General features: G+C 43.6%; 1 long non-coding RNA gene across 1 annotated transcript; it reads left to right on the top strand.

Annotated features, from left to right (window-relative positions):
- The first annotated feature begins 419 nt into the window (after window positions 1-419).
- On the top strand, window positions 420-13,253 carry LOC135987553 (uncharacterized). The gene is made up of 3 exons (XR_010606023.1): window positions 420-592; window positions 9,919-10,038; window positions 11,398-13,253. It is a non-coding gene; the product is annotated as an uncharacterized LOC135987553 (long non-coding RNA).
- The last annotated feature ends 2,624 nt before the right edge of the window (window positions 13,254-15,877 follow it).

Here is a 15,877-nt window from a genome sequence, read left to right as displayed (position 1 = left end):
AAAACGCACGTGGTTTGAAAATCTCTGTTGCTGCTCTACCCCAGACAATGATTCACCCTCCCCGCAGGGTCTGACTTGCCCCTGCACATTTCGCAACGCTGCCTGGCTTTATAACAGCCTGGTTGCACACGGTGACTCCTCGCAGATTTCTCAGCTCACTTGTGAGCGAGGAGGCAGTGATTAACCCTTTTAATAATGATTTCCCTCTTGCAGCATTTCTTCTTGCTGGTCACAGACTTATTATTCGCAATGACCCTTTCCTGCCTCTTTTATGCCTTTGTATGCATTTCCATTGCATTTTTGACCTGTTTCATTATCATCTTTACCTTTGGCATTGTGAAGAGGAACACTGATGTGAAAGGGAGAGCCATTATAATTCTCGTGTCCAACAGCTCCATTGGAAGGATGTTTGCAAGGAACCTGGATAAAGTCGGTTTCAGGGTGTCTGTTGCTCAGTGGCCTCCTCGAGAGGAGGGGACAGCTACAGAAGAAGAGTGGCCTTCAAGCTTGGAGGTGGCCCAGCTCCACATGACTGAAGATGAGTACCAGAAGACAATGAAAACCTTCATTGAAAGCCACTTATCACTGAAAGGTAATTTTTAGAGCAAACTCGTGGATTTTGTCTACACTAGAAATCAAAATGTACAAGACTGAGAGTGCTGTAGTTCATCAGCAAATGAGGGAGGCAATAATGCTTTAGGAAATGTGTTACAATACACTAACTGCATTGCATTTTGTTGTGCAAACCAAAAATTTTGCAAGTGTCCTGCTGAGGGGATGGCTGTAAGTACCTCTGCTGGGGCATCTCCTTCGTTCTTTCTAGGTGAATTAGCTCTGCTATCCAAGAGTCTCTGTCCTCACAGCCATAATTTTACACCTCTTGGGAGCAACAGAAAATTCATCCTCAGCCATCAGTGCTGTAACCTCACTGCCTACAGGGCTGCGGGTTTACAAGGGGCCAAACCTCCTCTCCACTGAGACCCTACCTAAGGCACGTCTGAGCAGTGAAGCTCTCTCACTGCTTCCCCATGTTGTCTCCTTTCTTCTCCAGCTTACCCATCCCTCTGCTCCTTGGTCTTCTCCCTGTGGTTTCTCCAAGGCTCCCTTTGAGGTCTCCCCAGGGCAGCCTCTCTGCCTGATCGCACTGTGCCGAGACCTCTGAGAACATCCGTGTCTCACCACAACAAACAACGAGACCCTTTGCATTGCTACCCAGCACTGGAAGTTTTCTTTGTGCTCCCAGGCTCTGCAGAGGAAGGACATTATGGAAGTCAGAGCACGCACCATGAAGCCCCTCCTAGTGCAGTTGCCATTCAAAGAGGTGGTAGGGAGCCCTAGACAATACCTGCTGCTAGCTGCAGCTATCTGGGACCCAACGGCAGAGGTTCTCACATTGCTTTTCTCCTCAGAAGCATCCAGCAGACCAGAAGTGCCTGTGGTCAGGTCCTATGTGACTCCGTATGGCCCGAGATCCATCTCCCCCATTCCCTAGCAGCCTGCAGGCTCCAAGACCGGGTGCCCTGCACAACAGAGGGTTTCAGACCAAACACTCAGCTGTCTGCATGAGCCTTTGGGCTAGTTTATGCTAGTAAAATTATTCCGGTACTCTAGTGTAGGATCCACGAGGTTTTGCATTTAGGATCTCCTGCATAGCGTTCACATTACAGATGGGGATGTTAAAATGTATTTCCTGAGTGTTGACCCAATTGCATGGCAGATCAAAGCACTATGTCGGGGAGGAGGGAGAAAAAAGGAAACCTCACAGTTTTCTTGGATTTCTTTGTTAACAGTTTCAAGTGAGTGCTTGTGTTTATTCTGCAAGACTTACTGTAATATTTTTGGCATGGATTGAGTGAACATGAACACCTGCAACCAGCTGACTGATAATACAACAATTAAAACCAAATTAAAAGACCATCTTGGTAGGTCCTCACATGCAACAGGCAGTTTGGGCAGCAGAATCTAGACAGGGAGAGGAGAAGAGTTTGTGCTGTAGGGACAAGACATGGCAGAACCATTAGAAAACTTTCTCCCTTTAAAAATTTCTCTTATGCACTTTATGTGCATGCAATTTTGGGTTTCCAAAGAAAGGAACTTTTGGGCTTGTTATGATTATGGAGAGAGAATCCCCTGATCGTGGTTTCTTCTAGAATTAAAATACTTATAACAATTAAAATAATTCATTTGTTATCCTAATACAGGCCCCTAGACCTGACATTTCAAGTAGGCTAGCACTTTTATTTTGTGGTGGCAGTACAAATAAATAAGGCGCTATTAGGTCTAAGGAAATCATAACACAAAGATACAGAGAAATGCAAGTCAGCCCCTTCCTAAATTTGTAACACGTGTTTTGTGACAGCTTAAGTTGATTCATAAAAGGTCTTGAGTTCTGCTGGCTTTTAGCTTCTGGTGCCTTTAGATCCAGTTAAGTTCTTTCTGTGACCAGGAGGTCAAAAGAGGTGGTGGGGGGAAAGAGGAGTCTTAATTGCTCACCTCCGGCAGCTGAGCTTGTTCTATCAAATATTGCAAGAGCTCTTGGCACCATGTCCAAGTGCTCTGGGATGGAGCTGCTTGAGAAATTGCTGTGCCATGATGTTCTTTGGGCACATTGCCTGGAAATGTGCACGCAATTGCTTCATGGTTTTCAGGATTGACTGCGGGGAGGGTGGGGCAAGGCAAGAAGGAAAAAAAAATGTGCCCATGTGGAGATGGGCAAGACCCAACAGACAGCAACCTGATCGGACTCTTGAAGACTTCAGACAACCAGAACACTGGGATAACTAATTGCTGTGGCCTCCGCTACTGCAGCACTTTCGGGTTCGCCTAATCGCACACACAAGCCAAACAGACATGGGGCTGAAATCAGTATTTACTGTGCCATGTTCAAATACTTGCTGCCTCAGGCTTTGCCAAGATGAGCAAGTCTCAAAAAGCTGTCAAGTGACCCTGGCCTGCCAGCCTGCACATAGTTCTGCTCCCCTAATTAAACTGCCAGGACAAGACAGGATGGAGAAACCACTGTTTCACATCTAGACTCAGCCTTTCTCATGGTTTAGAGATTATTTGAACTGTGTTTTTTCTTTAGCTGCACCCAAAACTCTTCCAGCGTCTTGAGAGACCCTGTCTTCTCCTTTTGGGGTCTTCAATGTCCCTCAGGTCTTTCTGCACTCCAGACAATACTCGATGTGAGCAATGCTTCTGGCTGTGCAGCACAACCTCCCTCTGTTCATTCAGATCTCTGCTATGCTGACATTGCTTGCAAGAGCCCTGCTGATTTTCATAGGGTCAGGATTTCATTTCTTGTACCTGAATCTCAGCAAAGACTTGACCACTGCTGGATTCTTTTGTACTTATCAGCTTCTCTCTGTTCCTGTCCATTAGATAGGATGGACAATACCTTTTTCACAAGTAGAGAAATAACTGATGCAAATGAATAACATTAATTCCTAAATAATCTTAGGTCCCATATCTGACAGACTCTCACCCCGCACTTCACCACAGTGTTGCAGACTGGTGGGAAGTGCTTGTTCTGAGGACTCCAAAGGGCCTGGAGAAAGCTGCCCATGCAGACAGCTACACCGGGGGGGATAACGGACCGTCATCCTTGGCCATCTGTTCTCATCCCCGTGGTGCTGCTGGCAGAGTGGTTCTCATAACCTCTTCCTAAGTCAGTCCGGGCACAGTCACTCAGATCATTTGATCAATTTAAAGAGGTAGGTTTAGTTAATCCAGCTGATTACTCTCTTCTGTACATCACGGGACATTTCTGCAATCTCTTTGAGCAGAGCTGTGAGGGCAGCAACACCAGCAGGGGCAAGTTTGGCTAATCCTGGGCAAGGATGGGTGCACACAGCTGCAGTCGCTTGCCCAAGGCTTTGTACTGAGACACTGGCAGGACTATAGAGCATGCTGAAGTATCAAAGCTGCTTGCAGCCAAATGGCCTCTTTCGACACTCTCCACCTCTTGTAAAGATCAAGCTGATTTTTCAGTTCTGTTCTGCAGCGGGAAATTGTGGTAGATGCTTCCCTGGTACCTTAATTTGCCTTGCATGTCTCCCTCAGCATCCACCCACTTCGGTTAGTCAGACGGTTTAGTCCATGGAGGCACTCTGGTGACAAAGAGATGCAGAAAGCGACAACCTATGGTGGGCCTGAACAGGAGAGAGAGACATTTAAAACACTCCCTTCTGCAGTGGGCGCACTGTAGAAATTCTTTTGCTTCCTAAGGATGCCAATGTGGCTAATCAAATTATTTTATTAGAATGCAATCTTTCCTTACTCACTTTTCCGAGCTACAGTCACCTCAAGCTAAAAGGCCAGGCCATACAATCATTCCTAAACTCACAACAGAGGGAAAGTTCAGCTTTTTTCTGCAAGATTATAGCTTAGCGCATGGCACGGGTAAGGAAGAGTCACAACCACCTGCCATTCTCTCTCACTTCAGAGGCGGATCGAACAGATGTGATAATCACTGACTGCAATAAACTACAAGGGAGTGGGAATTATGAATGACTAAAGCAAACGAAATCATATACTCATGCAATTTTAAAGAGTACTGCATTATTTAACTTCACTCAGCTACAACAACTGCAGGCCACCTTGGATAAATCAGGCCATTTTCCAGGCTGCAAATGACTATGCTTGGAGTTACAAGTCAAATGATTCATTTCTGTAGGTACGCTTTTGTGCCTTTAATATGGGTTATCCAGAAGTCTTTCAAAAAACAGCTTGCAACTATATTGCCTTCCTATCTCTTGGGGATTTATCAAAACTAGAAAACTACTTTGATACAGCAGCTATCAGGGATATGTAACAACTCAGAGAAAACAGATCTTGTTCCGAAACTGTAGGCTGGGAGGAGCTATTTATTCTAGGACGAAGGGGACCTTCTCATTCAAAGCTGCTTTTTTGAAAATAAGAATCTATGCATCATCTACAGTCAATGTACTTTTTCCAAAAGAAGCTATGCATCAACACCTCCTGACACTTTATGGGAGACCAGTTTTCACTTCCCTGAAGTGCTTTTGTAATTCTCTCATTTCAACAGACTTCTCTGCCAGGAGCCAAACACCCTGGACGTACATATAAAACCACATGATTAAAGAGTTACACAATCCAGAAAAGCTGCAGCAACACCTCTCCTCCATCCCTCATTCATTGCCAGTGGGCAGATCCCATTTGGGTTCAAAACCTCTGTCTCCCCATCACATTGCTGCTGCTCAGGACTCCGTGTGATCATGGTTTTTAATCCTGGCAGGGATCAGTCCCGTCAGCTAGCCTGACCCGTATTATACAGGCCAGAGAACTTCATCAAGATTTCAAAAGAACAAACCAGGCAGGCAGCCGTGCAGAAATACGCGGGCAGGGAAAGCGGGAGCTGAGCCGCGAACAGCGGGTTGGGTTTGCTGTAAAACGCAGCAGGCGCCCGTCAGTCCCACTGTGCACATCAGCCAGAGCTTTGCTTGTCTGTTTGTTGCTGGCTGGAGGATTGCTGTTTGCAAATCGAGATCTTTAAGCAATAATTTAAAAATGCATATTGGTCTGCTGTATATTAAAAAAGCGGGTTATTTTACCTGCGTGCTTTCAGAATGCGGTGCCATGCTCACCACTAACACCAGCCATGCGTTTAATATCAGAAAGGGAAGGAGGTGAAAGAGCCACATGCTGCCATGGCCTTTTTTTAGCTTTCTGCCAAAACTTATGTTTGCAGACAACATGAACAGGAATGGATCATTTATCAAAAAGAAAGCAAACAAAGCCCAGGTAATTGGATACTTATGCCATACTGGCTCCTAAAATTTGCCAGAAGCTTTCTTTAGGACCAGAAAGCAATATCCTCCTCATACTGCCCCCGCTTCGCTCATATGAATTTTACTCCCGTGGTGTAAGTTTATCTTACAACAATCTCCAGACAAGAGTTTCATTTCCAAGCTTCATCAATCATTAAACAGCACAAGACTGAAGAGTATTTTTAGAGATCACCAGGAAGATATCTATATTTATGGCACATTGTTCTTGAAACAAACAATGCATTTTCAGGCAATTGCAATAGTAGGGCTAGAGATACAAGGTAAAATAAAAACAAGGTTATACGGGAAAGTATGTATTTATCACTTATGCATGATGCTAAACTAATCTCTGATCCTGTAAGTCATTGGAAATATTCACAGATGCAACATAACCTTTATGCTGATTTTAAAGTGTCCCAATCAAGAGCTTAAATTTGCACCAATTTAGAAACATTGACTTACATTAAGCAGAGCTGGACAGCTTCCGACCAGAGAAATATTTTGGAACAATACCAGGATTAGAGCTCAAAGAGTTCTACAGATTTATTTCTCCCTTAGAAATAATGACATTTTTCTGAAAGAGTATTTGGAGTGTTTGTGCGTACCTGTATTTTTTTTACTCCAGCCCTCATCTCAAGCCTTTAGGAAAAATTTCCAGAGGACAATTTTGACAGGGAAAGGAAAGCAAGTGAAAGAAAAGTTACCTGCAACACTGACTTCCCAGGTTACAGTGTTTAGTGACGGAAACTTTCTGAACAGTTCCAAGAAATACGCTTAAAGACTTAATTTAAATTATGTAGTGAGACTGAATTTACAAAAAAAAATTTCTGTATATAAGTCAATGCTTCCTTGATACATACAAATAAATCTGTTTTATTACAGAACTTTCAAGTAGATTATTTTAAATCTACTCTCTTGAAACTCTCCATCCAACTGACAGACTGTTTTCCTGACACTTTCTATGCTGCGAACTCCCAGGTAACATGGAATTTCTGTGGCACTTTCAGTAGGAAACAGTGGGCAGGAACAAACTGACCAAGTTCTCCTCACTGCAGCACAGAGGACTTGGCCAGACCCATGGTCAGCTCAGCCCCAGGAGCTTTGCTGTTGGCAATGAATTAATTTGTCGTCTGGTGTCCTGGGGAGGATCTGGGAAGAAATATCCACCAGGTATAGCCTGTGATACTAAAGCTCTTAAAAATCCCAGCATGGAGTTGAATTTTATCCCAGGTAGGTTGATTCAGTAATATCATCTTCCAAAAAATGGCAATAGTTTAGACCAGGTAACAATCTCCCACCAGAGGTTTAAAACAAACAAACAAAAATTAACCTGTTTTTCAGATCTATCAAATCATAAATGCATGTGGTGAAAAGGTCTTAGACTTGATGCTTTGTTATAGTCAGTCAAATTATTTCATATGAAGAAATTATCCAAAAAACAGAGCCTTCTCTCTGTTCTTGGGTGGTTTTCCCTAGTTTCTGGGACTACATTTATTATTTGCTGCTATGGTTTGGTCAAATAGTTTGAAACTTACGAGCTGTCTGATACGAAATTATCCTGCCAAACAGACTAGATGGAGTTAACTTTTTAAAACAATGGACTGATGAATAACAAACAGTTACTTTCGATAATGAATAATAATTGTATTTCCTCCTGCAAAAGAATATTTGTCACCAGAGAACCCTTCCCAGTGCTTAAACCAGATATTTATGCCTGTATGTCCAACTGGTGCTACACCTAACTGCTTTCCCCATAGGCTTTTCCCTATAGGTCTCAGCATTGTTAAGTTCCATTTTGCCTAATCCTGAAGGTGAAAACACAACATAAGCACCGCACAAGTCCATTCAAACCTTGGAGCTGTGCCAAAATATAATAGCCCAGAAAGTTTTGATTTTTATAGCCCCTCCAAATCTGTTTTGCATTTGAACTGCCTTTTTAATATAAAAGCCCAAATGCCTCTTCTCCATTAGAACCTTGTTTACCCCACTCCCATTTTAAGTGGTCATCATTAAATTAATTGATATGTCATCAATGTAAAGCTAAAACTACTTCCAAGTTACTTGCCTTGCATTCTTTTCCTCTGGCCACCTATGTGGTTTCATATTTACTTATATTAAAAATGCATTTTTTCTCTTACTACCCGAGACTTGCACAGAATCAGGAACACTTTTAGTCATCATCAGAGATTCGAATTTCCATCCTGTTTTCAATTCATGGAGAACACATTTTCCAATGAGTCAACACACTGATGGAAAATTCCTGAACAGTTCAAATAACCCTACATACAGTGTTGACTAATTTCCCAGATAGCAAATGGCAAAGGGAGGGACCATTCCCTTCTTCTCCATTCACTCAAGAGTAGCAGACTTCAGGGTTATATAAATAAGGTCCAGAAAATAAAATATAGGCAGAAATATGAGAATAAATTACAGCCTGTAAAAATAAATGTCTACAATACAACAGAAGCGAAGTCCCCAAATCCTTGGATGCCAGAAAGAGAGGTAGCAAGAGGAACGCTACTGTCATCCATTTGCTCTCTGCATCTCTCTTTAGACCTCTCTAGCAGATTCTTTTATTCCTGTGACCAGCTCCAGGGCACAGGTCACGTCCGTCTATGTCAATCATGTGGATTCACACTACCTGATGCAAAACACAGCAATGCATCAACTCTGCAACTAAAACATGGGAGCAAGTAGAAGAAGGCAAAGTCATATCACAGTTTTCTAAGAAGCAGAGAGGCAAAGTGCTGACGCAGAGAAGACTGGGGACAAGGCGAGTCTTTTTGCCCGCTCCCAGAGGGATGTGCCACAAACCACGGTTAGCCCCAGCATAGTTACCATACACCTGGCATGGCACTTCATTAGTCAGATACAATAAATGAGATATATGAAAAATATCTGATATACAAGAATGACATAATGAGTTAAGCCATGGGATAGACAGTTGGGTCCAGGACAGATGTGGATCAGGGGTTCAGCCCAAGCCTCTTTTCTCAGGGCCAGCATTACAGGTACGAATGGACAGATAACAGGAGCCGAGCACCACCCACAGCGCCATAGGTTCCAGCTTTCAGATATCTTTACAGCTCTCAGCAAATGCAGTACAGAGAAGGATGACTCTTGGCCAGAAAAATTCATCCAGAGCTTTCCTTGGGCTGTCCCTAGAAAATCTCCCAAAGAGGTACCTTCCTCAGGACCATATTCTGTCTCTCTTTCCCTAAAGCAAGGCAGGTCATTTCTTTCCTGGAGCAGGAGTCACCATCTCAGACAGCTTTGAGCAGCCTCCAGGTTTGAAGGAAATATGGTCCCTTAAGTAGACACTGCATTTTTATGGCTCAGAGCCCTTTGGCACCCTGTTAGGTAAGCAAACAGATAAAAATCCCCTCTCAAAAGATTATTCACTACACCACAGACAATCAGGCCCCAGTTCTGATTCATTCGCCTCACTGAGTAGAAAACTTTTAAACCTGAATTTGTCCCTGTATGATGTCTGGATGCAAGGATTTACCATTATGAAGGGAATAAGTGCCATAAAGAGAACAAGTCCCAGTGAGTGATAGTTTCTAATAAATGCCCTTTGATTTTTCCTCAACAGTATTTCTTGGAAAACACTTTGCTTGCTTTGCTTCTAAGAAAAGTAATTTGCTAATGTTTGCCTGATCATAAAATTGATTTGACCTTCTGCAAATAATCTGACATCACGGCGTGATGCTGAGCCTTTTGAAGTGCATTACGTTGTTCATACAGCAAGGCTTTCTCCTGTTTATTCTGTACAGCTTGTTCATATAACTGAAGGAAATGTTTCCAAAGCTTTCATAGAAAAAACTTCAAGCAACAGTTTAAAAAAAATAAAGATTTGAAATTCCAGTGGAATATGTAATAATAAATTTCAATGGCTGCAGGGGAGGAAAAAGAGTCTTTTGACCAGCTCTACTTCTAAATCTGTAAGTCTTGCAAACTATGGCCTCCCGCCTCCCCAGCGAGGATGGCTGCTACAGAGCAAGTTTTTAATTAGAATTAGTTCCATGTGGCAATATGTCACCTGTACCTGTTACGTCTTCAGAGGAATATCATGATGTAATTTAAGAATGAGCTGTACGAGTTAGCTCATACCCTGTTAATTTGGCAGGCATGTATGGGCTGATGAAGAAGCCATCAATCCTGATATGGGAAGAAGAGGAACCAGACACATGCAGGTTACCCAAGAGAAAAAACTCTTATAAATTGAAGAAGGTTTTCAAGGCTCCAGGTAGGAACCACTTGTAGCAGTCAAGTAAAATTGAATATATAGCATTTCTCTGACAATGTCTAGATGAGGGGGAAAACATCTATAAAATGTCTTAGCTATTTTTTTTTTCTTAACATTGTTTTCAAAAACAAAGTCCTTGTTTGTGGCCGGTCCTCACCTCATCATCAGCTTGTGTTCAAAGGTGTTAGCTAATATTCTGGAAAACTCTTGCTCTCGCAGGCTGGGCTTGTAACTAAGAGTGCCTGGGTAGTACAGAGCCAACATGTGCAGAATCAGCTCTGCAAAGCCCCCACTGTCTCAGGGACCACCTGAGCTCCCTCCTCCTGGCATGGAAAAAAAATAAAACCTCATGGCTCCCACCAACTAAACAAAATTCAGTAGCGGACAGCACTGAGCCTTTATCACATAGCAGAAATTCTCCTGGTTAGCTCTTCACACAGAAGCTACTGCTGCCTCAGCATTCACCAAAAGAGGTTTGTTGTCAGGCCTAGCTATTCATAGGAAAAAAGACTTCCTGATTAGAAAGAACCTCCTAATTAAAGCATGACTTTAATCTATTTACATGCTATGTTCATTTATAGTTATTTACATTATAAATTTGTTTGCCTTATGAACAGTATTAGTTAGTCACATGCTATGTCTCCTCTGCAAGACTTGTCACCATTTGAAGGCGTTCCTCAGCCTTTTAGGAGCCTCGACACAGGAGTCAGACTCTGGCCTTGGGGAGGGGATGACTCTGGCCTTGGGGAGGGGATGACTCTGGCTGCAGAGTCCCAGTGCACTTTCCTTTCTTAGTAGAGAGGAGAATAACACCCTCAATAACGAAAGCTGTAAGAGCTGTAAGCTCTCCTTCATGAAATAGCAGAAAAAGTAGGTATCTTCTCCTTCTTCCCCAGGTGATATGTACTAGATGTGGAGTATAGAACAAAAGCAGACGGCTAAATAACCAGGAAATCTACCACCTAACTCCTTGAATCACCAGCTCTACCATTGCTCTCCACAAGCTCCAGAGCCCAGCCAGCCAGCACTGGGGGGCACCAGCCTTCTTGGCCATCCTGCTCACCATTACTTAGTTCAGATTTTGGGGGTACAGTGCTCACTCGCCAGCGTAGAGGGAGCTCAGCTTGTGAGCAGACCCCTTCCCCATCCAAGCCCTCCTCGTGCTGTTCCCACAGCCCCTGTGCACAGGGCGCTGGGGTAGGACTGGGACAGGAGAGCAGTGCCTCTGGGTTGTTTGATCTGGGAATCCAAAGCCAACAAAGGCTGTGCTGAAAATGCCTTTTTTTTTTTTTTTAAAGAGTAATGTTCTCTTTGGCTGTTGAATTAGTGTTTGAAACAGTAGCACTTTTCTGTTTGCAGCCCTCTGCGTTGCGGTCCTCGTTTGCTCACTGAACAGTGTCCTGACTTCCTTGAAGAAGAGAAGCCTGCAGCTCCTTGTGCCTCTGCTGAAGTCCAAAAACTGAGAGGTGAAACATGCTCACAGCTCAGTTACGTGCACCTGACAGAGATAACCAGCATCTCCTGCAACCGCAGACACGAAGGGTGACCCAGCTGGTAGGAAGAGGGATGGGGAGCGCCGGGAGAGCAGCCTGGGAGCAGCCTCCTCCCTCTCCACACTCCAACACCAGAAGGATTCTGCTTTTCTGCACCAGCCTGGCCCCAAGGTTTCCAGCTTGGGGCACAGCCACCTACAGCCAGCACCCTGAGGGACAGAGACAAACCAAATTTGGCTTGTGTTGCCTTAACTGGTAAATGCTGTCCTATCCTAACCAGCTGTAAATTCACAGCTGTCAACACTGGTGCATGTTCACATATACAGAGATCTCACATCGTATCAAGTGATGGGACCCAAATGTGCATTAAATAACTAACATAAATACTGACACAAAACCTTTTAAAGGGTCTGTCACGGGCTTCAGCAGGGGGTGTTTACCCAGAGCTCAGTCCTGCCCTGCAAGCACTGCTTCCAAAATCACTGGGAGAGCGAAGGGACAGGCTCTCCCAGCAAGGAGGCACGGGTGGTGCTTTAGAGCTGCTGCTGGGTGAGCAAATCTCTGAGCTCTGCAGGCAGAGCTGCAGAGGAGTTAGATTGGCAGCAAACACAAGATTAGCCAAGCTCAGACTCCAACACTGAGGCAGAGCATTAGCTGCTCGCTGGCGTCTTGCTGGAATTTAGGAGGCACAGGAGCAGCTTTTAAAGGGCAAAACAAAAAAATACATCCTGTAGCTTGTTCACTGCTGGATCATCTCTCCCCCATTCCTGTATTCTCGCTGCTGCAAGCTGTGAGGGCTCTTTACTTATATTTACTCCAGCACATGTCTAGGAGAACAACTAAAATGGTCTATTCCCCAACATCCCTGCTTGAGACAAAGCACCCAGAGCCTGCTGTGACTCACCCTGTTTGTTGATCGAGGCTTTAGGATGGGGGAAAAAAAAGGAGTAATACAGCAAATGAGATGGATCCCCAGGTGTCCCCAGTAGTTGGTCTGTACTTTTCTTCTTAAAGGGCAGGGGGTCCCTTGCTCTAACATTCTACCTTCAGGTGTCTAGTTCTCAGTAGCATCTTTGCTTTGACCTGAGTTTTGGATCAGGGCCATAAAGTATGCTGTAGGTGCTATGTTGAACATACAGGTGAAAATAAAGTCAGTCCCTCCCACTGCATTGTGTTCACCAGTGGCTGCTGTAGCAGCAGTGATGCAGTGCAGGTCTGATGAAGGAGGGAATGCAGTAAAATTGCAGAGCCTGAATGAAGTCAGTCAAAATGACTGAAGAGCTAAAACTCTCACAATGTCTTTCAGCCGGGAAGGAAACCCACAGAGAGCTACATGTTAAAACTGTCATACCACAAAGGAAAGATGCTACGGGAAGGAGCACAGCTGGGATGAGAAGTGACAAACTCCTGGCAGGGGAGGATTAAGAGTGGTGACTTCAATCGCAGGACAATGGAAAGCTGTGCATGAAGACAGAAAGCACCTGCTGAACCATGAGACACGTCTCCAACTCCCTTGCAAGTCTAATCTGTAAGGAAGAGGACACCGCGACACTGAAATTTTGGGTTGTACAGTGTCACACTGTACTGTACACAGGGGATATGCACATACAGAGAAAAAACATGAATTGAAAGGAAATAAAGGAAGAACGCTGCTAGGAAGAAAAATGCTAGGGTTTGGTTTTCATTATTTAGAGCCAGAACTCAGAACTGTCTGACAGATGATAAGAGGTGCCACCCACCCAGGGACCTGGGTCCAGAGAGAAAAAGGAAAACTTTCAGAACAGCTTCTATAAGACATTAAACCAGTTTAATATCAAGACAGACTGACGACAAACATTTTCATTCCAGAACATCAAAACATTGGGACAGAACAGGCTAAAGTAGAAAATTCCTGAATGAAAAGCTTGGGGTTTTAGTCTTTACATATTTGGCAAGTAATCCATTATATAAACAATGCCAAACCCATATATTCTGCAGAATGTCCCAGGAAAGGTTTCCTTTAGCCAGAACACCATTTCGAGGCAGACCTGTCAACTCCCTTGGTGCGTAATCCCATTCTGTGCACACAATCTTGTGCAATTTCAGCTGATAACCATCATTTTCTCCTCCAAAGTATTGCAGGGGACATGTGTGGGCTGCTACAGGCTATTGCTTTTCCCCCATAGTGACCTTCACTCAAAGGATGACGCCTGCTTGTATACACAGTAGTGTTCGTAGTCCGAAATTACAGACATTATGTGAGCAAAGCTCCTGAAGACTTCAGTGGAAGTTTCACTTGCCCGAGGACATGGGGATGGCCTACATTTATTTACAAAGCTCTCCGGTCCATTGGGATACAGAGAACTACTGTGCACAAGCATAAAATTATGACTGTGAGGCAATACAACCATGAGATAAATTATAACTGCACTTAAAAGTGTGTTTAACACAAATTAGCTGTACCAAACTAAAGTTACAGACTGCTGAAGCAAACGGACCTGAATGCCTAGTTGTTTGAGTGGGATTTGAATTCCTTAAATAGTCTCAAATATTTCATCACTAATATATAACTAAAAAAAAATAAAGTCACTTGTTCCTAAAGTCTACAAACCTAGCCAAAAGATTTTGCCAACATCTCTTGGGACACAACCCTCCCAACCATACTGTCATTAAAATGAGAGATTTTCAGAAATCCCTGAAAAAAGTCCAAATTTTGATGAAAATCTTCAGAAAAAAACAATTCCCACAAATGTTTTGCAATAGATCACTTTGAGTCATTTGAAAAAAAAAAAAAAAAAGTAATTGGGCTATAAGTCTGTTTAAAGAAAACAAACCTTTAGCTCCAAACCCTCTGTCCTACAATTCAGAACAGAAACAACTGATCACCCAAGACCTGCTCTTTCTCCCTGACGCCAACTGCAAAACTTCCATTTTTTAAAGCTTTTTAAGAAAGCACAGAATTTGACTTCAAATATAACAGTTCTTCCTGCATAACACAGTAAAATTATTTCCCGATGGAACCAAAATGTTAGTGGCGATGGAGAAACAGAGGGAAGCTGGTTACATGAACGCATCCTTTCACCATTTGAAAATATGTTAATAACGAATCTACGAGCCAATACTATTTCTTCCTGGATGTCTGTGTGCCTGTCAAAAGACACTAAACCAGCATCCTCCTGGGTTAAGCACTCCTCAGCATTATCATTCTCTTACTAGCAGTCTTTCTCCATTTTGGGGGGCATTTTTCTGCAGACTTTCCTCTCCTGAGCAGAGTTTAGCTACACAGACAGCTCCAAACCAGAGCTCTGCGTGCAGGTTCTATTCACCTCCACAGTGAACACTGGGAGGTGTTTCAGACCACCAGGGCCCCTGAGGTGAGAAATTTCCCTATATGTGCTTACTGTATTCTAGGAAAAGCATTCAGGGGAGGAGAAAGAGGGAGGAGAGGGCAGGAAAGCAATCTAACAATGATTAGGGTAATGGGATTTGCTATTCTTGTTAATAGTTTAATCAATATAAACATTTACTGAACCCTCTTATGTGCTTGCCATGATCAAGTCGCATTATATTTAGCTTAACACTCATAAGCCCTGGTTAGCATCGTCTGCATCTCTACTACCCATTTACTTCTGCAACAAAACCAGGAAGTTGTGAAGTCTGGCACCAGGACTGGGATTTCCCAATGCCCAAAATCCCAGCCATGCACAAGTGACCCCCTCAGCCACATGCCATCCTGTGTGTCCTGGTTGTGCTGGACACACCGGACACGTGATATGGAGATGACGGGTCTCACGATATGTGGGACCTGCTCTATATGATCCAGTTAATTGCATAGGTGCCGTGCTCCAAGGCACCACTCACATCAGATGTATAAATGGAGCCATATGCGCTTCTCACCTGCGCTGGAGATGGCCAAACGCTTCTAAAGATTCGCAGATCACACACAGTTGGACCCTGTGCTTCTCGCACAGTCTTTCCTTGAAGGAATGACTTATTAGCAGCCCCTGTTTTGACAGTTCATTAATTAGATACTAAAGAATATGTAAAAAATATAAAAGCACACATGTATGGAGGGACAAGGCACAACTGGTGGTCAGGTAGGACAGCACCTGTCCCACAGCGCTCACCGAGGTGAGGCTGGTGGTGTCACAGCAGCTTTGCCACATTTTGCCCTAGAACAGTTGTGTTTGCTATTTCATATCATGTCATTTATGTCATATTATTGGTATCATACCACAGGACATAGCCTATGTTCTAAGGAGCCACAGGCTTTTTTTATAATCCTTACTCTTTGGCAGAGAAAGATTGCCTTAAATTTTGCTTTAATCTCTCTAAGTAGGTAGTGCTAAAAGCATGTAAAAACATCC

Source organism: Caloenas nicobarica, chromosome 3, assembly GCF_036013445.1.
Source record: "Caloenas nicobarica isolate bCalNic1 chromosome 3, bCalNic1.hap1, whole genome shotgun sequence".
Lineage (NCBI taxonomy): Eukaryota > Metazoa > Chordata > Aves > Columbiformes > Columbidae > Caloenas > Caloenas nicobarica.
The sequence above is the reverse complement of the archived record's forward strand: the minus strand, read 5'-3'. Positions and strand labels throughout refer to the sequence as shown.